Source organism: Protopterus annectens, chromosome 1.part0 (genome assembly GCF_019279795.1).
Source record: "Protopterus annectens isolate FY-2018-M chromosome 1.part0, PAN1.0, whole genome shotgun sequence".
Classification (NCBI taxonomy): domain Eukaryota; kingdom Metazoa; phylum Chordata; order Ceratodontiformes; family Protopteridae; genus Protopterus; species Protopterus annectens.
The window spans coordinates 423,486,755-423,511,809 of record NC_056725.1 but is presented as its reverse complement, the minus strand read 5'-3'; positions in this window follow the sequence as shown (position 1 = coordinate 423,511,809).

The following is a 25,055-nucleotide window of genomic DNA, read 5'->3' as shown; positions in this document are numbered from 1 at the left end:
ATGCAACACAGTGGGACTGAAAGCTTTTGAATACTGGGTGTATGTATGCAAGACTGAAGGGATGAATCCATATGCAGAATACTGCAACATGGAAGAGAAAGACATCTATGGTTATGGTAAGACTTTACACTTTTCTTACTTCTGACACCTCCCCAGAATACCCTACTGAGGATGTTCCTAGAAGACGAAGTGCACGAGGAGAGACTTAGACTTTCTATAAGAGTCAGTCACTGAGGATGTGGACTTTGATGAAGGTAAAGGGTCCCGATGATCACCTCCAGAAGGCATCTTATTCTGAGACATCTTTGAGATATTGAAACAGAGAGGTGGTTGGACTGCCAGCATCCTTCACCTGAGGAGTCAGAATTTCTGGAGGGAGTCAGAGCTAACCCATCTACATCTTGGATTACTCCACCCACCAATGAGCTCATTGATTTGGTCTCTTGGCAGGAATGGAAGGAGCTTGAACTGACAGAAGGCCAGATTGGATTCTAGCTCCATCTATGGGGAAGGAATTTTGGGCCAAAGGGGTGACCGTGGATGCCATGGCTGTGGCAGCGGCCACCAAGAAAGAACTTGCTGAACAGAGTTCCTCAGTTCATCCCCCTAACAGGGAGTCTAGGGCGATGGACAGATTTGGGGACCCAAGTCCTTGTGACTGAGGCTCAGCCCATGGACAGTGTGAGGCCAGTGGTGGCCTCGGCGCATCAAGATCAGGTCTTCCAGAGTTGAGTTTTGTGAATGCAGCCCAAAGTGAGTGGTAAACTCCATCTAAGGCTTAACAGCGGCACAAGACCGATAGAGGACAAGTACCATAAAGGAAAGTTGAAAAAAACTTTGAAGAGAGAGTTCAAGAGGATGTGAAGCCATTCAGAGGTAAATGGGTGGAGTCATTGTGGTCTGACCAGGGGATTCAACTTGTCCACATTGTATCCCCCTCCGGGGGGGTTGGGGACCATCCCCAGGTGCGCCAGCTGCCATCGGGCACACTTCCTCCACAGTGGTGTGCCACAACCAGCTCCAGGTCAGCCAGGAAGGATGGGCAGAAGGTGGCTTCCCTCTCCAGAGTTGGAGGAGAGTGTTACAGCCCATGGCATCAGCCCTCATTATGTCCCAGGATCATGGGAGACAACCGCGGCTGCACCCACTCTCCACCCTCACCGTGGAGGCCTGGGAGGCCCTGGCTCCTGGAAAGACTGTTGGCTGGGCTGGACTGTCCTCAGTGTGGGGCCTGGCTGAGGTCCGCTGCCAGGCCGGGCTAAGCTCAGGTGCCCATGGTCCACGGCGATGTCAGTAACCCACCCATCTCGTCTTGTAACATGGACCAAAGGAGTCTTAATAGGTGTACAAGTCTGAGGGTGGACAGGAGACCCCACAGCACAATTAAAGTGAGGGTTGCCATGCACTGGCCAAGTCGGGATCCCCCTGGCCCATGCAGGGGGTGCACTGCCGGCCCATCTCACCCATCCCATTGGGGAGGTGGAGCGTGAACACAACTGGTGGGACCCAAAGGATAGTGATCTATGCCTAGGCAGGGTGAAGCCAGAGGAAACTCTGGTAGATGTCCGTAGTGGTTCTGACATGCAAATTGGTCGTCCAACCTGGGTATAGGGGCAAAAGACTAATCGAACCATCTAGTAACTGGTTCCCTCCAAAGTTTCCATCAGGATAGCCAGTGCTCGGTGGATACAGTTTTATCTGGTAAAGCAAATGATTAGACGTCTTTGGGCTAAAATGATCTCAACCTGTTCTGAAACTTTAAATGGATAAGAAGCCTGACTCACTGACTTGGAGCCGGGCATGGAATGTGAGTGCCCAGTGGGCCACATTTGGTAAGCAGAACTGGCACTTGGGTTGCTAACTATTTGGCACATTTTACTAGGTTGCAAAAGGATTTGATTGAAGACCTTTCAACTTCCCTTTCAGGAACCATTATTGAAAAGGCCCAATCATTTGTGGGTTCTCAGTTGGCTACCCTTCAATCTATCTCAAATTCATCCATGAGGCTTATTTTGCATGCAGCCGAAGGAGCCTGAAGGGCAGCAGGTTCAGGCATTTCCATCAGAAGGCATGCCTGGATGCACTTATGTGATTTTCTGGAGCCTTTCAAGTCCTTGTTCATCAATGCTTCCTTTGATGGTACTTCCTTGTTTGACCCCAAAGTGAAGGACACATTATCCAGGTATGAGAAGAATGCAAAGACCCTTTCTGGTGTGGGTGTATGTTTTTCAACCCCTCAAATCCTTTTTGAGGAATCAACAAGGTGGTTGAAAGATGTGGTTCAGGAAGTCCCAGGGTCCTTTCTAGAACAGACTTGGCGAAAGTTCCCCTAGGGGCAAAGGGGGGAAGTCTAATGGACGACTCCCCCATGGCAGAGGAGGCATGCAAAACCAAGAGGTCCAAGGGATTCTTTCTCTAACAGTCAACCAGCGCTCTTGAAAGGAGGCCTTATTGACCACATTTGGAGGCAATCCGGGGTCGACTATCCCTGCACCAGCTAGCCTAGGTAGACATAAAAGATGCTTGGATGCAAAGGATTATTTCCAGAGGTTATAAAGTACCCTTTTCCCTTCCACCTCCCACTCTAAGAAAATGTCCTGATGTTCCACTCAGTCAGAGGAAAGAAGCAGCAGTTCAGATACAAAGGCTGCTAAAAGAAAGAGTCATCCAGGAGTTCCCATCAGAGCAGATAGGATCCAGGACTTACTTTAGATTCTTTTTAGTGCCGAAGAAAACGGGACTGCAGACCAATTTTGGATCTCAGCAACTTGAACAAGTCAGTTTGACACAAAGTTTCAGATGGTCATGGTTCAGTTCATTCTCCATTTTCTGGGCAAGGATGACTGGATATGCTCAATAGAACTTCAGGATTACATACTATCACATAAAGATGAACAGACAATCCAGAAGGTGTTTATGCTTCTGGCTGGGAGTCAGTCATGACCAGTTCAGAGCTCTGCATCAACACAGCCGCCAGGGTGTTTAACAAATGCATGGCAATAGTAGCAGCTGACTTGAGACTGCAGCGATGCTGGGGGTTTTCATATCGAGATGACTGGCTCATTACCACCCCAACCAGGCATCTGTTAATAAGGGCAAGAAATCAGGTACTTCAGATTTGCTCTCATCTGGGGATAAACTTAAATTTTGACAAGTCTCGCTTACAGCAAACTCAGAATTTAGAATTCATTGGAGCACTCTTCAACATGAAGTCAGTGATAGCTTCTCTTCCTCTCTCAAGAGTACAGATGGTCAGATTACTGGTCAGAAAAATGGTTTGCAGTACCAAGATCTCAGCCTGCTTGGTCCTCTAGGATCAATGTCAGTGACAATAACCTTAGTACCTCTAGCCACATTCCACAAGGATTCTTCAATGGATGCTAGCAACACAGTCTATTCTTCACCAACAAGTCAGCATAACTAAGAATCACTTAGACATGCAATAGAGATGGATTCAATCAGATCAGGTTCTACAAGGCCGGCCATTCATTCTCCCTCAGCCCCGGGCCGTAGTGACCATGGACACTTCCCTGTTTGGGCGGGGGGGGGGTCTTTCTGTGGAAGACAGTCCAAGGCACTTGGTCCCTTGAAGAGGCCAACTTGTATATAAATGTCCTAGAGATGAGAGCAGTGCTCTTGGAGTTGCAGACCTTCCAGAATGCTCTCTCTTCAGGGACAATTGCTGTTCAAACATGTAAATAGTTTGGTACATCAGCAAACAAGGAGGGGACCAAATCATACCCCTTGTGTCAAGAAACAGTGTGTGGCAGTGGGTGATCTCATCCAACCGCTTTTTCATAGCAACACACATTCTGGGGAAGTTCAATGTGATAGCAGATAAACTGAGGAGGTACATTATTTTACCTCACAAGTGGTCTCTCAACAAGAAAGTGACATAAATGATCTTTTGTCAGTGGAGCCAGCCTTGCTGCGATCTTTTTGCTTCTTCCCTAAACAACAAATGAAGCAGCTACTTTGCCCTAGTCACCTGACACGGGGAATCAATGAGGGGTGCTCTGCTTCACAATTGGCCTCCCAGTCTGCTTTATGCCTACCTGCCAATTCCATTAATTCTGAAATTTCTGCAGAAAGCTGCCAGGTTCAAGAGCAAAGTCATCCTCATTGCACCTTACTGGCCTCTCTACAGGTTTGGTTCCCCTTCCTATGGTCTCATCTGCTATACCAACCTTGGATTCTGGATCCAGTTCTAGACCTCCTGTCTCACCCGACAGGCATGATTCACCCAGACATCTCACACCTCGAGCTTAAAGTCTGGTTTCTTCAATTATGTTAATAGCCTGACAACCAATGCTCTCTTCCCCTGTCCCTTCATATCCTTTTATCTTCCAATAAACCCTCAACATGAAAACTCTGTTAAAGTAAATGGAAAAGATTTGATCTGATGTTAGTCTTCATTTTATCCTTGACAGATGGGTTTGGTTCCAACATCGGAACCGACTCTGCTGTTAGTACAGCTCGCCCCAGCCAAAAACTATCGAGCTTCACCTCTACCCAGAATCCGTCTTTGTCAATTACCTCAGATCTCATTAGCCGCTTTCTGAAAACTGTTGCATCTAGCTACTACTACTCCGCGCTAGTGGGTTTAGGTAAATTTTTTTTTTCTTACAGTTTGTCTATATTCCCTTTTTCGTCTTTCTTGTTACACTTAGTGTATTTCTCTGAGTATCATCATTGATACTTTTCCCCTTTACACTTTTGTGTATTTCCCACTATCATTGTTGATAGTCCCTCCTCATCTCATCCCTGTATACGGTTGTGTATTTCTATGACTATCATTGTTGATAGTCCTTTTTTCCTCCGTTTTCCTTCCATCTTAAAAGATTTATTTATTTATTATTTATTTTATTTTTTTATTTTATATTTGTTGACCGGGCTAGTCTAGCTGGATATATGTCCATTTTCAGTAGAGGCCCAGGGAGAAAAGCTCCAAACAGGAATAATGACAAAGTTAACAATGTTCAGAACCAGTAATAATCACAATACAGAGGTAGTATTGGTCTACAGAACAGTTGTAATAATAAATTTGTATATTAAATAATTATAGTAAAAATTAAACTAAACAATTCTACAAAATTTAAACTAAACAATTCTACAAAAAATTAAACTAAACAATTTTTACAAATCACACTAGAAGGTATGAGCAAGTCTTAGATAAGGGAAATAATATATATGTTATTCTCAATATAACAGAGTAGGAGTTGTGAGTAGAATTGAAGGCAAAGGTTGCAGGAGTAGGGATAGGGTTAAGAATATAAAGTGGAAAAAAAAAAAGATGTCCGTGAGGGTTAGTACATGGACAAAGCCAGTGAGTTTTCAGATGTTGTTTAAGATGTTTTTTTAAAAAGAGAAGTAGAAGCGATGGTAGATAATTCAGCAGGAAGCTGATTCCAGAATTTACCTGCAGTGTTTGAGAAAAGTGAATCCCCGGCTTTGTTGTTAGTTTTATTTGATAAAACTAGAAGCTTGTTAGCAGAGCGTAGTGTAGGTAGATTAGTATAAGGAGTAATTAGATTAGTCAGGATAGGGGTGTTGTTAGGGAGGTATAGAATCCTTTGCGTAATAAGCAATTGTTGAAAGAGTATATGGTTTTGCAGTTCTAGCCATGCAAGTTGTTTGAGGTTAAGGCAGTGGTGAGTTTTAAAGGGGGAACTTGTGATGAATCTAACTATGCTATTATAACGTGGAGAGTTTAGAGAGGTTGTTTTTGGATAGGTTGGTATATATGACAGAGGCATAGAAAAGGGTGGAAATGAGGTGGGTCTGAGCAATTGCTTTTCTTGCAGAAGGGGTGAGGAAGGTTTTTATTCTATAGAGGGTGCCAAGTTTTCGGGTCTGAGCAATTGCTTTTCTTGCAGAAGGGGTGAGGAAGGTTTTTATTCTATAGAGGGTGCCAAGTTTTCTGTTAACAGACTTTATAGTGGAGTTTGTTTTCATCATAGTTGAGATGATTATCAATAGTTACACCTAGTAGGCGGGTTGTAGTATCTGGGAAAATGTTGGTGCCATTGTTAGAGGTTATAGAGAAGAAAGGAATGGATGATTTATGAGTAGGAGTAAAAAGCAGTAGTTTTGTTTTTTTTGGATTTAGGAGGAGGCAGTGTTGCATAAACCAGTTTTCAACATTCTGAAAAACAGTTTGGGTGAGGGAGTGGAGAGAGGATATAACCTTGGCTGTACATATTAAGGTGGAGTCGTCTGCATATTGAATGCAGGTGGCTTGAGGTATGTTCATGTGTAAGTTGTTAATAAATAAGGAGAAGAGTAGGGGACCTAGGATAGAGCCCTGGGGTACTCCAATATTTACTGGAAGTAGTGAAGATAGACTGTTATGCCAAAGTACTGCTTGCTGTCTATTTTCCAGATAAGATCTAAACCATTGTATGGCTTGGGGATTAAGAGAGTGAGCCTTTAGTTTGTCAAGCAGTAGGTTATGGTTTACCATGTCAAAGGCTTTTGACAGGTCAATAAATAGTGCAGAGGAAAATGAGTTGTTGTTGCGGTTTTTATATATAGAGTCGGTAAAGGATAAAAGGGCAGTAGATGTGCTATGAAATGGCCTAAAGCCATGTTGGCAGTTTGCTAGTAGGTTATTTTGTAGTAAGTGGTTAAGTAGTTTGTGAATACATTTTTCCATTATCTTAGCTAATGGGGAGAGTAGAGCAATAGGGCGAAAGTTGGAAAGCTCTGTAGATGGTCCTCCTTTATGTAGAGGGATGATATGGGATATTTTCCATAGAACAGGGATTCTGCCCTCCGAGATAGTTCTGTTAATAAGGATAGAAATGGGATAATCTATGGCTTTTGCAGCTATTTGTAGGTATTCAGATGGGAGATAGTTAAGAGTAATGAGGTGGTAAGTATAGTTGTATTTGTTGGAGCCATAGTAAAAGGATTTACGTAGGGAGTAGGTTGGTAGTAGGTGTTGTACTAAGGAAATAAAAATATAAGTAAAAAATATCTCTTCTGCTCTCGCTTTTCCTTTCTTTGTGGAGTGATATTTCATTAGCAAAATTTTTGTAGCTGTTTTCCCTGCTTGCCATGGCTGAGAAGAGTAAGGGTCCCCCTGGTTTCAAAAAATGCCAGAAGTGTGGCCATAAAATTCCCTCGTCAGACTTTCATTTGTTATGTGTATATTGTCTTGGCCCTCATGACTTGTAGCATTTGTAACACCTTTAACCACGGGCTCAACTGGAAAAGCATAATAAGGTTATTTTAAAAGGACTTCTTCCTTCAGCGTTTGGTGAAGGCTTCTCCGCTGGAGATAAAGCTAAGATAGATGTTTCATCTCCTTCTTCCTCGTCCTGTATAGAAAAATGTAAGAAAATAAATCTCTTGAATCCGACTTCCTCATCGGTTCTGAAACCCAAGACATTGAAGACCATGGTGCTGAAAGTTTCCACGGAACCAAAGGCCTCTGCTGTTGACACACCAGTGCCGACATGTATTCTGGCACCAGTTGGAATTTCGAGCCGTTCAACGTTGAAGGCCTTGATACAAGAATTGACTACTGCTTCACCTGCTAAGACCACTTTGCCTACACCTACCTACTTTCCATCAATTGATCCCTTTGCTGTGGAATTCCAAGAAGTATTCTTGCAGATGCCTAAATCCTATTCTGTCTCATCTGTCTGCTCCACCAAAAGTCTTTCAGAACTAAATGTGGAAAGGCTAGTGAATAAAAGTTTTTGAGCTAGAGGGCTTTCAGGCCCTTCTTTCGGTACTGACCCCTTCAGGTATTGGTACTGAAACTTTCTTTGCACCATTAACTACTCCTCCTCTAACCTCCTCGGAGGTCTTAGAGTCCTCTGTTCTGGACCTTCTGGCCCCAACTGTACCGGCTCTGGAGTTCACTTTTTCAGAGCCAGTAGTTACCCTGAGATCTTTAGTTGTTTCTGAACCAGAGATGTCCCAGAACCATGGCTACCCTGCCAGTTGTGTGGGACATGTCTTGAATCCAGGTTTTTTGGCGCCATCCCTGCTCCTCAGAGCTTCAGCTCTGGTCTCAAGAGTCAGTTCTTTGGAACAGGAGTGATCCCTTTTCCAAGGCAGTCTTTCTCTGTTCCAGGCTCCCTTCTGTCTTCAGGGGGGCTGGACTTTGAGGCTATGCAGAGGGCCCTTTCTCTTGTAGAGACTCAGCTGGTGCCTTGCTTCTTGGAACAGGTACCTCCCTCTAGTTCAGATGTTCTTCGTGTTTCACTGTTGCAGTCATTACATTTGGGTTATCTGCTTGCAGTAGCCCTCAGTCGGCCTGATTAACAAAGTCTTGGGTCCTGCGTTGGTTACTATCCCTTCTTCCATGATGTCAGGTCATCAGGGGTATAAAACATGCAGCTGACACCATTACATCAGTCTTTCTTGCCATGCAGTGCCCGAAGCAGAAGCAGTTCGCAAGTGCCGGTCAGCCGACTCCTGAAATTTTCATTTTCGAGTTTCAGAACCGAAGCCTTCAACTAAAGCTAAGCACCCCATTGGGGAAACTTTTTCTTGCTCCTTACCAATGTCAGTAAAACTTAATAATTGCTAATAATTGCATTACTTGTGGAAAGCAAATACCTCATAAAGATTTTCATTCATACTGAGAAGAAGCTTGCTAGTTGCAAGTGAAAGCGCTTATCTCCACTTTTTACTTCATGCTTTTGGAATAAAAGATTTTTTCATCTGAAGAAGGTGTCTCGTGGTGTATCCTGAATAGTTAATTTTTGCTGATTTTCATTTATACTGTATTCCTTGCCTAGGCCCTGACCACAACGTACCTTGCTGTCGGTTTTGTGTTTTATTTAATCAGTGCAATACCCGTCGTCGGTATATTTTTGTCTCTAAATATTTTGGTTCTCGGTTTAATTATCCAGAAATGTCATCGGTTAGCCATCCGACTACTGGGATTTTGAAAAAACGCAAAGATAGACAGAGACAGGCCAATGGGTTCCAAAACTGCCAATGACACTTCTCTTAAGCCAGTCGCAAGTTTGCCAGTACTCAGTGAGGCCCTTTTGCAGCCCCTGATACACGCTACTTCTGATTCGCAGGCCTCTACTGAGACCCATTTGGAGTCCGATATGCCGCGAGATGCTTCAACTATGGAACCCGCGGATGTCTCTACGTTGGATGCGTCCGGAGCCGCTGTGCAGGCACCAGCTTCTGAGGGTGTATTCAGGCCTACAGACTTGTATATTAAACTGATGCCTCCTTCTTCATTTAGGCCTAAATCTCGAACCATGCCTAAAAAACTGACGCCCAGGCTGCATGCTCAGGCCTCTGTGCCTAAAAAACAAATGATAAGAATGGCTGAAGATCTTATTATTCTAATCAGGGGGAGCCAACCGTCCCCTTCTAAGAGACCTAGGACTGAAGGTGATTATGAATCTTCTGACCAGGATTATGATTTTTCTGATTCTTTTGATGATCTGGATTTGTCCTTATCTACTTATGAGGACTCTGATGCAGAGGACTCTATTCCCTCTGTTTCCCCTCCAGAGGGTTTTTCTTTTGGTGAAACCTTACATACTCTAAGGGAGTATTTCCACTGGGAGAGCCACGATTTTTCTGATTAAAAAAAGAGGCTTTTAGGGATTTCTTACTCCTGCCTCAGCATAGGCCTTTAGCTATTCCTCCTGTACTAGACATTGTTGATGATGCTTTTTCGGAATCTGGTTTGGCTCCTGATTCTTTGCCTCCTGCTCCCAGAAAACTTGACAGATATTACAGGGTTCCTGATTCACACAAGTTCCTTTTTAAAAATCCTATTGCAGATCCAGAGACTATTTCACAGGGACCCAAGGTCATTAAGGCTTCTACTGCTAAAAATCCTACTCCTCCTGATGGAGACTCCAGGGCACTGGATAGATGGGGTAAGAAGGTTTACACTTCTGCAACCTTGGCCATTAGGGCTTTAAACTGCCAGTTTCATAAGTTAAAGTATCAGCAACATGTTATTGGATTGCTTAAACAGAAAATTATATTGATTCCTGACTGTGCGGAAAATAAAGAATTACAGGATTTAATACATTCTGCTGAACAGGTTGGAAAACATACTTTGCGATGTGGATTTGATTCATCAGAGGCCTCTTGCAGGGCTAACGTTACTGGGTCTGTGCTCAGAAGGCATGCTTGGCTTAAGGAGCAATCTTTGCCTGATCATGTTAAAGCTAAATTGTTGGATGCTCCCTTAAATCAGGACCGCCTGTTTGGCAACAAGGCGGAGGAAGTTCTTAAAAAGATGGAAGATAAAGCTAAATCTATGCAAACTGTTAAAGATTTCTTACAAGTTTATCCTCCTAGATTTAGTAGGCACTGGCCCTCTAAGAATTGATCCTGTCCAGCCCCTTCCAGGTCTTCTCAAGCCAAAGCCAGACACAGCAGAAACTCCAGGTTTCAGACCCAGGGGACACACAAGACTAAGCAGTGGGGGGGTTTCAGCACCCAGATCAGGGAGTAGAAGGACTCCCCCCTATGGAAAACTGTCTCAATGACTTGCTTTGAAAACTTCCAAGCACTTCCCAGTTGAATGGTCCTTTAGGTGGAAAGATTGGTCTGCACACCAAAAACTGGGAACACATTACCCAGGACAAACGGGTTTTAAATGTGGTGTCCCAAGGATACAGATTTCGCTTCCACACCTTAACAACACCAAGTGGGTGGCCAGACCTACCCCAAAATCAGTGGGCAGAGGCCCAAAACCAAGTACTCTCTTTCTTAAGCATGGGGGCTATTCAGTTGGTACCAGAAGATGAAAAGGGACAAGGTTTCTATTCGAGACTTTTTCTGGTATGGACCTTTCTACTCTAAATACCTTTCTGGTGATTCCAGAATTCAAGATGCTGACTCTTCAGCTGCTTCCTATGCTAGGCAAGGATGCCTGGTTGTCAACACTAGACTTAAAAGAAGCCTACCTGCACTTCCCTATCAGGGAATCTTGCAGAAGCTACCTGCACTTCAAAGCAGGCTACATGCACTGTCAGTTCTCTGCACTGCCCTTTGGCTTATCTACTGCACCCAGGGTATTCACAAAGTGCCTAGCTCCAGTTATTGCATTCTGCAGGCAAAGAAATATTCAAATATATCCATGCCTGGACGATTGTCTAATTCAGGCAGAAAGCCAGGACATACTTTTGAATCATCTGGCCTTTATTCAAAGAGTACTGATTTGTCTGGGGTACACCATAAACGAAAAGAAATAATAACTGGTAGCCTGTCAACAAATTATATTCCTGGGAGCAAGCTTGAATACAACTTCCCAGATGGCTTTCCTCACACCAGAGAAACGGACTAATTTGACAACCTACTGCAAACAAGTGGCCGCAAAAACAGTTATCTGCAAGGCAAATACTGCAAGCCTTGGTGTTCATGGCCTCCTGCATTCTTCTAATTCCATATGCAAGGCTGCATATGAGGAAACTTCAATGGTATTTCAAAAGCTTATGGTGTCAACATTCACAGGCTCTAGAAGCTATGATATCATACCTTGCCTGCGCCTAGAGTTCCTTTGGTGGGCAGAGGCCTGCCACCAAAACAAGGGACTACCATTCACACTACCCCCTGCTGCCCAAACCTTAACAACAGACGCATCAGACTATGCATGGGGGGCTCACCTGGCAGGGAAGTGCATTCAGGGCAAATGGAACCCAAGTCAAATGCACCTACACATAAATCAAAAGGAAGTGTTAGCTGTACAGAATGCTCTGACAGCCTTCAAGGACCACATTCTTCCAGGACAACTAATGGTAAAGATGGACAGCACCACTGTCGTGGTACATAAACAAGCAGGAGGTGCACACACTTACCCCCTCTGCAGGCTAGCCATGGCATTGTGGAGCATAGCTACCAAGTGAATCTACAAGCTCAATTCAGGAAAACTAAATACACTGGCAGATGGACTAAGCAGAAACCTCATGGACCCACATGAGTGGAAACTGGAACCAAGGATTTTCAACATGTTGACAAGCAAATGGGGGAGCCCAGATATAGACTTGTTTGCCTCCCCCCAGAACCATCATTTGGACAAATTTTGCACAAGGATTCCCCACAAACTAGCTTGGAAAGTGGATGCTCTATCCTTCAACTGGAAAAACCTGTCAGTTTATGCCTTTCCTCCTCTGCTCTCCAAAGTACTTCTAAAGATCAAACAGAACAAGCCAAGGATGATTTTAATTGCACCAGACTGGCCACGCCAGCACTGGTACCCCCTCCTACGCAGTGTGTCATGCTTGGCCCCATGGCACTTGCCTCAGACTCCTTCCCTGTTGTCTCAGCAGGAGAACCAGATTCTGCACCCTCAGCTGCAAACCCTGAACCTAGCAGTCTGGCTAATTACCTAATCTCTTCTTTACCACCCCTCAGTAAATCAGTGATGGATATCATTTTAGAGGCTAGGGGGCCTAGTGCTAGAAAATCTTATGCTGCAAAATGGATAAGATTTTGTACCTGGAACCAGTCTCAAGGGATGAGTGCAGCAGTGCCCAGTTTACCTCAGATTCTACAATATTTGACTGAGATGCTTCATAAGGGCTTGTCCTTTTCCTCCATCAAAATTCATGCCTCAGCCATTTCAGCTTATTATAGCACAGAGCCTCCCCTCTTCTCTCACCCACTGCTCAAGCAGTTCCTCAGAGGGGCCAAAAATTTAAGGCCACTGAGGAGAGCTCCAACTCCAGCCTGGGACCTTAACTTTGTCTTGGAGAAACTCACTCTTCCTCCTTTCAAGCCAGCTGCTACTGCAGATTTAAAATTCCTTTCCTGGAAAACAGCTTTCCTTTTAGCAATCACTTCTGCAAGAAGGGTATCTGAGTTACAGGCCCTTATGGCAGTGGAGCCTTTCATCTCATCTTTCATGCGGGCTCCCTCAGAACCAATCCCTCCTTCATGCCCAAGGTGTGGTATCCAGTGTGGCTCTTAATCAGTCCATTCATTTGCCTACCTTCTTTCCTAACCCACAGAACAAATGGGAACGGATACTGCACTCCTTAGATGTGCACAGACAACTTAGATAATACTTAGGACTAAACCTCAAAAGAAATCTGAACAACTGCTGGTGGTATTTGCTGCAGGGACAGAGGGGAAAGCTATTTCAAAGCAAACCATTTCAAAACGGATAGGCCGCTGCATTCATTTCTGCTACAAGCACCATGGAAAACCTATCCTACAGGGCATCAGACCCTATTCAACCAGGGCTGTATCTACCTCTACAGCCTTTCTCAGGGGTGTTCCTACAAGGGACATTCCAGAAGCTGCTACCTGGAGTTCTTGTACATACTTTCACCAAACATTATCATTTGCCATTTTTTTCTAAATCCAGAGCTGATTTTGCCACTGCAGTCTTGCAGGACCTTATAGCTTGTCCTAATAATATTTAAATTCCTCCTGCCAACCTTAGCTTTGGGAATCTACCCAAATGTAATGGCTGCAACATGAAGAACATAGTACAGTTGTGTACACTTAGCATAAATGTAGATGTTCGAGTGCATTCACTGTTGCAGTCCTGGTTACCCTCCCTCCAGCCCCTTTTTCTTCTTTTGGCTATACCTCTACTCACTTACTATGCTCAAAAAGCTTTTTGGTGTATTTGCTTTTTTGTTGGAGGTATATCCTCGTATTATAGATTTAATTGCTGCCCATTAGGGGGCCACCTGACATCTGGGGCAAGAAAAACTGATGTAATGGTGTCGGCTGCATGTTTTATACCCCTGACGACCTGACGTCATGGAAGAAGGGACAGCAACTGACGTAGGGCCCAAGACTTTGTTAATCAGGCCGAATGAGGGCTACTGCCAGTAGATAACCCAAATGTAATGACCGCAACAGTGAATACACTCGAACATCTACATTTATGGTAAGTGTACACATCTGTACTTTATTCCTCCTGCCTCTCCACTGGGACAGCGGATGCTGAAGCTCCAGGTATCACAGGCATGGGTACTGTCAGCTTCTGATACTTCTCCAGATTATTCCCCTAAGGAGGTTCCTCAGAAAAAGTACTGTAAGAGGAAGCACTTGGATTCCCCTCAGGAATCAGTCACAGATGACACAGATTTCAGTGAGGGGGAATGGTCCCCATGGTCACCCCCTGAAGATGTCTCTGGGTGTCTGAGGAATCTATTTACCTGCAGGCTTTCAGCACCTACCTGTCTACCTCTTCAGTGACTCCGCCCACTGATGAACTCATTCACTTGATTTCTCAGCAGGTGTGGAAGGCTCCAGACTCCATCTAGCCCATTCACAAAAGACCAGATAAGATACTTTCTGCTCCCGAAGATAAACAGTTTTGAGCTAAGGGGTTGGCTGTAGATGCTATGGTCATAGCAGCAAGCCCCTAAAAAGGAACTTACTGAGGAGAGTTCCTCTGTCCATCTACCCAATAAGGAGTCTCGGGCCATGGACAGATTTTGGAAGCGGGTCTATGCTTCATCGACCTTCATAAGGTCCTTGAATGTTTTGGCACATTTCACCAGACTCCAACAGGATCTGATTAAAATGCTGTGAGACACTCTGGCAGGAGCTGTAGGTGAGGCAGTCCAAGAGAAAGTGGCTTCCCAATTAGTACCCTAGAGTCTGTGTCCAATTCGTTCATGAAGCTGATCTCTCATACAGCCAAAAGGGACATCTAGGGTAGCGGGCGGGTTCAGGAGTAGCCATAAGGAGACACGCCTGGATGCGCCTATGTCACTTTATGGAACCATTCAAGTCTTCTTTTGTCAGTACCCCTTTTGACGGAACATCCTTGTTTGGCCTTAAAGTAAAAGAGACTTTATCCAGGTGTGGAAGGATGGTAAGATCCTTTCTGCTGTGGGTATATGTTTCTCCACCCCAAAGGTCCTTCTCTAGAAACCAGTGGAGCATTGAAAAAATTGGTTCAAGAAATTCCAAGGGCCTTTCCAAGACGCACATGGAAGGAGTTCCCCCAGGGGCAGAGGGGGGAACCAAAACAGAAGATGCCGCCCTCATGGCTGAGATGGTCTGCAAAACCAAGGTTTCAGGGATTCTTTCCCGGATAAGCTGTTTCAGCATTCCAGAAGGGAAGCCTGATTGTCTTCCTCTGGAAGCAGTTGAGGGACACTTATCCTTGCACTTAAACACCTGGCTAAACTTAAAAGATTCTTGGGTGCAACAGATTGTATCTAGAGGTTATATCATTCCCTTTTCTCAACCCCCCCCTACTTGTTCACAAGAAAATCCTCAATGTCCCACCCAATCAGAGGGATTCAGCAGTGCAAGAACTCCAGAAACTGCTGGACATACAAGTCATCCAATGAGTCCAACCAGACCAAGAAGAATCCGGAACCTACTCAAGATTCTTTTTAGTGCCAAAAACAACACGGGAAAGGAGATCAACCCTTAAGGGAGCAACTGTGGCCTCCCTGCTCTTGTCCCTCTCCTAATCTTAAAATCCCCACCTTGGCTGCAAACCAAAAATTAAGGGCAGGTCAGCCTTCCACAATCAAAATTAGAAAAACTTAACATCAGACAAATGGGTCCTATGGAGTGCCTCAAGATGTTCCAAGATGTTCATCGTGTTTCACTGTTGCAGTCATTACACTTGGGTTATCCTGCTGGCAGGCAACCCGCAGTCGGTCTGAGTTCCAAAGTCTTGGTCCGGCGTCGGTTGCTGTTGCCTCTTCCCTGATGTCAGTGCGCCAGGGGTATAAAAGTTGCAACCGACACCATTTTCTTCAGTCTTTCTTGCCGCGCGATGCCTGAAGAAAAAGTAGTTCGCAAGTGCCGGTCGGCCGACTCATGAGATTTTCAAAATTGAGTTTCAGAACTGAAGTCTTCAATAAAGCTAAGTACCCCATTGGGGAAACCTTTTCTTGCTCCAGACCGATGTCAGTAAAAGTTAACAATTGTATTTCTTGTGGGAAGCAAATACCTCATAAGGACTATCACTCTTACTGTATTCCTTGCCTAGGCCCTGACCACAACGTCACTAGTCGGTTTTGTGCTAGATTCAATAAACGCACTATTAAACGTCGGTTTGATTTTGCTTTACATTTTTTGGCCGAAGGTTTAATTACATAATGCCGTCGGAACAACCGACAACCAGAATGTATAAAAAACGCAAAGACAAAGAAAAGGACAGGCATCCGAGGTCCAAAACTGATGAAGAAGCCTCTTCTAGACCAGTCGCCAGTTCTCAGTGAGGCGCTTTTGCAGCCCCTGACACCCGCTATCTCGGAGCCACAGGCCGTAACCAACAGCCACGTGGAGACACCGAGGCCTGTGGAAACTCAAGGTATTGGGCCTACGGAAACTATACCCCCAGATGGGTCCGGAGCCGCTGAGGAGGCATCGGCTTCTGAGGGTGTTTTCAGACCTTCACAGCTTACAATTAAGCCCACTACAGCAGCAAAGGCAAAGTCAAAAACACCATTAAAGACAAGGAAACAAGTACAGCATTCTCCAGAACAGTTATCCATGCCAAAGAAACAGATGCTTAAAATGGCCGAATACCTAATTACTTTAATCAGAGGTTCCCATCCCCCTCCTGACAAAAGGCCTAGGCAAGACACTGATTTTGATTCCTTTGACCAGGTTTCTATTTCCTCTGACTCCTCTTCTGATCAGGGATATTCTCTCCCTCCCTATGAGGACTCTGATGCAGAAGAGTCCATACCTTCAGCCTCTCTGCCTGAGGATTATTCTTTTGGGAAAACCCTGCACACTATGAGGGAGCATTTCCATTGGGAGAGCCAGGATTATTCAGAATCCAAGAAAAGGCTCAGAGACTTCCTTTTATTGCCTCAGCACAGGCCCCTGGCTATCCCCTCTGTGCTTGATATTGTTGATGATGTTTTTTCTGAATCTAATCTGTCTCCTGATTCTTTACCCCCTGCACCAGTCAAGCCAGACAGGTACTACAGAGTCTGTGACTCTCATAAATTTCTTTACAAAAACCCTGCTGCAGACCCAGAAACAATTTCTCAGGGTCCAAAAGGGGTTAAGGCTTCCACTGCTAAAAATCCTGTCCCCTCGGATAGGGATTCCAGAGAGCTCTGGACAGATGGGGGAAAAAAGTTTACACTTCTGCTACTTTATCTGTAAGAGCTTTAAACTGTCAGTTTCACACGCTTAAATACCAACAGTACCTCATGTCATTGTGAAAACAGAAAATGTTTTCAAATACAGAAGGTCCTGACAGTAAGGAAATGCAGGATTTATTGCATGCAGTCGAACAAGTGGGAAAGCAATACTCTGCAATGTGGTTTTGATTCATTAGAGGCTTCTTGTAGAGCCACAGTTATAGGCTCTGTTATTCGTAGGCATGCTTGGTTGAAAAGTTCTGAGGAAGTCTGTAGTTACAGATTAAAGCGCTAAACCGCTTGTCTTGTCGTATGTGTTTGGAATAAAATATTCCTTTTCTTGCCCGGGTCCGGTTCACTTGTACTGTAAACATAGCAAGAGACAGTGTGTTGTCTCATAATTCGGATTATCTAGTTGTTTTCTACATTTCTGGTGGAAATGCTTGGTTGAAAGGAAAAAGTTTACTTGACCATGTTAAAGTAAAATTATTGGATGCTCCATTATAGCATGATACTTTGTTTGGTGTTAAGGCAGAAGAGGTGTTAAAGAAAATGGAGGATAAAGCAAAGTCAATGCAGGCAGTGAAAGATTTCTTACAGGTTCAACCAACTAGATTTAGTAGAAACTGGCCTTCAAAGAATTGGTTCTTTCCAGTGTCAGACAGGCCACAAAGAGGCAGATACAGACGCCCAAGAGGCAGATCTCAGCCCGAAGGCTCCTACCAACCTAAACAATGGGGTGCTTCAGCCCCCAAAGGAGGGGAAGACAAATCACAACCTTATAGGAAACAGTCTCAATGACTTCCCTCTGCAAACGCCAAGCACTTTCCTTTTGACAGCACCCCTAGGGGGGAAGCTAGCACTTTTTTCAAAAAATTGGCACATGATCACCTAGGACCAATGGGTGCTGAATATTGTTTCTCAGGGTTACAGGTTCCACTTCCACACGCTTCCAAAACCAAAAGGTATGCCAGACCTGCCACAAAACCAGTGGGCGGAGGCACAAAAACAGATTGCTGCTCTTATGGACATGGGAGCTATTCATAAAGTTCCACAGCAAGAACAGGGACAAGGATTTTACTCAAGACTTTTCTTAGTACCCAGAAAGGGCAAAGCCTGGAGACCAATACTGGACCTGTCAATCCTAAACACTTTCCTGGATGTTTCAAAATTCAAAATGTTAATACTACAGCAACTTCTGCCCATACTAGGCAAGAAGGCTTGGCTAGTTACTTTGGACCTCAAGGAGGCATATCCCAATCAGACAGTCTTGCAGAAGATACCTCAGATTCATAGCAGGCTCAATGCATTACCAATTCTCTGCACTGCCCTTTGGCTTATCTACTGCGTCCAGGGTCTTCACAAAATGCCTGGCACCAGTAATTGCATTTTGCAGACAAAAAGGAATTCAGATATATCCCTACTTGGATGACTGCCTTGTTCAAGCAGAGAGCAAGGACATCCTTCTAAAGCATCTGGCATTTGTAAAAAGATTGCTAATTTGCCTAGGGTACACAGTAAACGAAAAGAAATCAAAACTAGTGCCCTCTCAAGAGATAATATTCCTGGGTGCAAGTTTAAATACAACTAACCAGATGGCTTATCTCACGCCAGACAAACAAAGGCAACTGACTCATTACTTTCAAATGATGGCAACAAAAACCCAGCTCCCTGCAAGAAAAATTTTGCAGGCCCTGGGCTTCATGGCATCCTGCATTCTACTAATTCCATATGCAAAACTGCATATGAGGAAGCTACAATGGTATCTAAAAAGTGTTTGGACTCAGCATTGTTTCAGCCTGGAGACGATCATAACTTTAATTCCCTGCCTACAACAGGAGTTTCGATGGTGGGCCCAGGCCTGTCACCACAAGGGAAAGCCTTTCACTTTACCCACAGCCAAGCAGACAATAACAACGGATGCATCGGATTATGCCTGGGGGGCACATATGGCAGGAAAATGTATTCAGGGCACGTGGCCCAAGGAACAAATGCATCTTCACATCAATCAAAAAGAGATGCTAGCTGTACAGAATGCCCTGATAGCTTTCAAGGACCTACTACATCCAGGACAACTATTAATAAAGACGGACAATACCACAGTTATGTGGTACATAAACAAGCAAGGGGGCACACATTCCTACCCCCTATGCAGGCAAGTCATGACTTTGTGGAACACAGCACTGACTTATCAAGTACATCTGCAGGTACAATTCCTGCCAGGAACAAAAAATACACTGGCAGACGAACTAAGCAGAAATCTCATGGACCGTCACGAATGGAAACTAAATCCCCAGGTGTTCAGCATGATAACGAGGAAATGGGGACGCCCAGACATAGATCTTTTTGCCTCCCCTCACAATTACCAAATACAGAAATTCTGCACAAGAACTTATCACTCTCAAGCATGGAAAGTGGATGCTCTGTCATTCAGCTGGAAAGGCCTGACAGTCTATGCCTTCCCTCCGATGCCTCTCCTTACCAAGGTACTCCTAAAAGTCAGACAAGAAAGGCCAAAAATTATCCTGATTGCCCCAGACTGGACACGCCAGCACTGGTACCGAATCATAAAGAGCTTGTCTCAAGGCCCAGCTTGGCCTGTACCTCAAATTCCTCTTCTGACACAACAAAACAATCAGATTCTGCACAGTCAACTCAGAACCTTAAATCTGGCAGCATGGCAGATAATGTAGCCACTCAGACTGCACCTCTCTAAAGCTGTTATGGATGTTGTTTTAGAAGCCAGGAGGCCCAGCACTAGGAAATCTTATGCAGAAAAATGGAAGAGATTCTGTGCTTGGAACCAGGCACAAGGGCTTGAACCACTTGTCCCTAATATACCTCAGATTTTACAATACCTAACTGAGATGCTGGACAAAGGCCTATCTTTCTCATCAATTAAAATCCATGCCTCTGCCATTTCAGCTCATTACAATACGGAACCTCCTATTTTTTCACATCCTCTACTACGACAGTACCTCAGAGGGGCAAAAAATATAAGACCCCCAAGGAGAGCACCAGTACCAACTTGGGATCTCAATTTTGTTTTAGAAAAACTCACACTGCCTCCTTTTGTACCAGCCAGCACAGCTGATCTAAAATTCTTATCATGGAAAACTGCTCTGCTCCTAGCAATAACTTCAGCAAGATGAGTCTCAGAGTTACAGGCATTAATGGCTGTGGAACCTTTCATCATTTTTCATCAGGACAGGGTCTCACTTAGGACAAACCCAACATTCATGCCAAAAGTGGTCTCCAATGTGGCCTTGAACTAAACCATGCATTTGCCTACTTTCTACCCAAATCCCCAGAATAAAGGGGAGAAACTACAGCATTCTTTGGATATACACAGACAGCTACGATTTTACCTGGACAAAACAAAAGCTTTCAGAAAAACTGAGCAACTGTTTGTAGCCTATGCTGCAGGATCACAAGGAAAGCCTATTACAAAACAGACAAGGTGGAGTGTACAAGAGATGAACATTGTTGCCTTTACTCCCGAGGTCAGTTCTGAAGGTAAGAGACAACATGACAGAAATTATTCAAAATTGCTACATTCTGGCACAGTCAACACTGATTCTCCCTTGGTGATGAGATGGTAAAAGAAAAACCTTTCCAGATGGGATATGGACCTCCTGATGCAGTGCAGGGAGTCACTGGAATATCTAAAGCTCACTACCCTCAGATTAACTACTGGAGTGTTTAACTTTGCTACATTTTGATTACTTTTATTTCATGAGGGAAGCTAGGTGGCCAAATACCAGGAAATCATACCCAGCTTAAACTGAAAATATTTTTCCTCTTGATGCCGAAGAAGGAACCATGGTCTAATAAGAATACATGTTCTGCAGTGTATGACTGAGCTTTTTCAGTCAGAGCCTAGTTATGCATCTCAGAATATGTATTTGTCAGCATTTTCTGTCTGCCTCTAGAACCCTCTCTATCCTGCAGAACTCCTATCAGTTTCTAATGGGTATCCTCTGTCTTAGACAATCTAGGGTTCTAAATGTCTTTGAAAAGCTAACCTTGTCACATTTTGAGCCAGCAGCTAGTGTAGCACACCTTAATGTTGTGACATGGAAAACTGTATTTCTGGTAGCAATCACAGCTGCAAGGAAGATTTCATAACTCCAATCTCTGGTGGGCAAAGATCTCTTATTGCACTATCACTAAGACAGGATGACATTAAGAATTAACTCTTTTATGGCAGATGTTCTTGAACCAAAGCTATTCCAGCTGTGTGTATTTTTAAGCCTTAGAGCAAAGGGAAAGTTAGTCTGTTCAACTGAATGCGAAGACAACTGAGATTTTTCTTCTTTAATTGCTTATTCTTTGCACTAACATGCAACATCAGTGCACAAACATGAATTATTACAAGAATATTTCTGTTGTTATATTCATGCATTATGCTTTTTTTCCTCTTACCTTCAGCATTATTGTCTACATCATGCCTTCATATTTTTCATTACCAACCCCCCATATAACTCATCATCTTGACCATTATTTTGTATTTAACTTAAATATGACATTTACTTTATCCTATAGTTTTTCCTACTTTAAAAATCCCACCTCCATTTCTTTTACAATGCTCAATACATCATATAAAGTTGGTTTAGGCCTTGGTTTTAATTTTCTTATTGCTTTTTTGGTTGCTTTAATATGTCTTGGCTTCTCTAACTCTAAACATCATATCTCTTAAGTTATTGTAATTTGTTAACCCCAAAGCATTCTGTAATGAGTCCTCCAAATAAATCAGCTCTTTAACATTCCCATATTACTTGTTCCTAGGCTCTTCTTCCATCCCCTTCACACCTCCAACACTCACATCCCACTTTTAGGAAGATACTGTAAAGGCTTCACAGTGTACAAAAGTAATCTGTGCCAGCATTTCATGCATGTATCCTAAACAATCTGAACTTTTTCCACGCAAGTATCCTAAACCATCTGAACTTAAGCTACATACGTGGGTGCCCTTTTGTTCATTTGTAATTTGTTGGTTTTCTTTAGCCAGTCTTTTCCAACTTCCTATAATTGAGTCTTATAGTTAACATGCAAGATCATATATGTCCTACTTATTGCCTTTTTTGTTGACAGCATCTCTTCTTGGCACCTCTAGAAACTCCACCAGGGCTGGTCCTTCCTCTTTACTACTGTTTGTCTCTACCTTCAGTCCCTGGTATGGGAGACAATCCCTAATTTGCAAGTCAAATACTTGCATGGCTTTCTCCAGTTCTAATGAATCTGTTCCCAGTACCATGGTTCCTTAGCTAATTTTTGCCAGTAACTTCCAGTCACTGCCTGCTTAATTTGTGTACCTTTACTGCTGCATATACCTATTGAAAGAGTTTCCTTGCTCCAGTGCCATACTGTTTTAGTCTTTATAAAGTTTTCTGCAGCTATATATAGTAATAGTCTGTATGGATGTTACTATTTTCTTAATGGCTTACATCCAAAGTAGTAGTCTCTCTCTCTAGCCTATGTATTTACCCTTGTGCCACAGTCATTTTTTTTCTGCTTCAATCTATATCACTCAGCTTGTTATATCTACAGACCTCAGTTACATGGCCTTAAAATATCCCCTTCAAATTTGGTAGTCATAATCCCTCTTGCTCTGTATGGGGAATCAGTTTATTTCATTTAACTCTTGCTCTTTTCCCCTCCCAGGTAAAGTCACTACCTTACTGTCATCCACAACTTCTCCTCTGGCTAATGCCTAGTTTGCATACATAACCAAAGGACTTATAAACATTTTAGGGTCTATATCTTACTATTCAAATCCTTGATCATAATCTTCAGTCTTGTATTTTTCTAAATATTCTTTGTAAGATTATTGTTGTACAGTTGACAATTTGGATTTATCATCTATGATACCTGTATGTCTGGTTAGTCTATTATACTCAGATGCCTTCCTTGCATGTAGTACCTTCCTTAACATGAATTGGCATGCTAGTGAAAAAGGGAGTTACAAGCATATAACAACTCATACTTTCTGCTAGTTTGTATATGCATACTTCTGTCAGGGTAACTTTCATTAACCCATTTTGGTTAGCTTCAGCATCAGAGACTCAGGCAGATAAGTTTCCCACTGAGAGCCCTTCCTCTATTACATTATTTTTCTATGAGAAATGTACTTTGTTGCTCAAGAAAAAGGAAAGTGAGACTGTGGGTGTGAGATTCTTTATAAGGATTCCCATGTGGTGCTTGTTTTTGTCTTGGGGCAGAAAGTGCGTGTGTTCTGTTTGTCAGGCATTTACCCCTGAAATGACCCAGAGTTGACTAAACACAAACACCATTTACCTGGAGACTAGATTAGCTTCAGGTGTTAGCTTGTGCTACTATGGCGTCACCATCCTTCATTACCCCTCAGTTAAAAAAGAACCATAAACAGATATAACTCTAATAAAAAGGAATTGGAAAAAAAAAAAAAAAAAAAAAAAAAGAACCATAAACAAACACAGAAGTATCTGAATCTACTCAAACTTGCACTTCTCATTATATGTTTAAGATGGTCAGATTCACCAAGGTCCTTTGTGACCCCTGGACCATTTATCTTCTTTCCCAGGGTCACCTAACGTTGTCCGTTTGCAGGCCATTATGGCAAACAAGTTTAGCACATTTGATTGGACCAACTATATGGCTGATTCAGCTGGGAAGGGAGAACCCAGATTAGTTTTAACTAAGAGAGAAGAGGTTTACATCAACTCCTTGTTGTGAGGAAGTTTCCACCCCCAAGATCATACATCTGGTTGTTCACCAGAAATGTACTCTAGATATCTAAACATATTTCTCCTCCCCTATCCATTGTTTGTGTTAGAAGTGTAGTAAAGATGAATGGTTTAATTTTGCCTTGGGTCTTTTCAAAGCCTTTCATGCTCTTCAGTCTTGTCAGTCTTCCACCTCCTCTTCCTCTACTTTAAAAAGAGAGAGAGAGCCTTCTGAGGAGGAGGATGTGCTTTTTAATTCAGACTGCGAGGATTTAGACTATGCATTTCAGTCTGCTTTTGAGTCAGATGCTGGAAAGACCTTACCTTCAGATTCACTAATGAATTGATTTATTTTGGGACCACCATTACAAGGATGAAAGATTATTTTAAATTAGAAAGCAGAGAAGTCCCTGACTCCTAAGGAAGATAGCATGAACTGTTAAATATGGATGCTTTCAAACCACTGCTATTCCTTATATTTTAGGAGCATTGCTATCATATCCCCACACTCCCAACCTCCAACCCCCCAAAAGCCAGAAAGATTTTTACAGAACTCATCATAAATAAATATCTCTATAACAACCCATTTCTGATCAAGCATTCATCTCCCCTGACTCAGACAAGGGAGCCAGGATTATTCCTATTCACAGTTCATTTTCTAATAATAAAGATGGTAGAACTTTAAATAGATATGATAAAAAAGTTTATACCTCTGCCACCTTATCTGTTAGAGCTGCTAATTGTCCAACTGTCATGAAAAACAAGGTGGGATAAGATCTTACCTCACCCTTTGCACACCAGCCATGATAGCCTAGGATTTAGCCAGTGTTCATCATTACTACTACTTCAGTCGCATTTCAGGTATTTGATAAGATAACCTAGTACTGGACAGTTTTTAAAAGTTCAGACTCTCCTCTCTCTTGATAGCTGATGTACTTAAATATATCCTGAGAGGGAAGCCTCTAGCTGTCACAGAAAGTGAATGTTCAGTCTTTCTTCTATACAAAGGAGAAAATCCACTGTCCCGTCACAGGATCCAGTGCTGATTTTTCTGGCTTACTGTGCAGATAAACCCTATTTGGGGGACCCTTCTTCTCATTTTATTATACTTATTATTCTCTTTCTATTTTTATGTTTGTTTAAACTATATTTATTTTAATATTTTATTTCTGTCAGTGTTCACACCAATTTCTGTAGGAATTTCTGCTTGAAGCAGTGTTTATTTGGCTTCTGTGTTTGACAAATATTTGTTTTTGCTATTTCTGAGAAAACTTTGAGTATTTCTCTCAGAAATGCAGTGTGTGTGTGCTGTTAGACACTA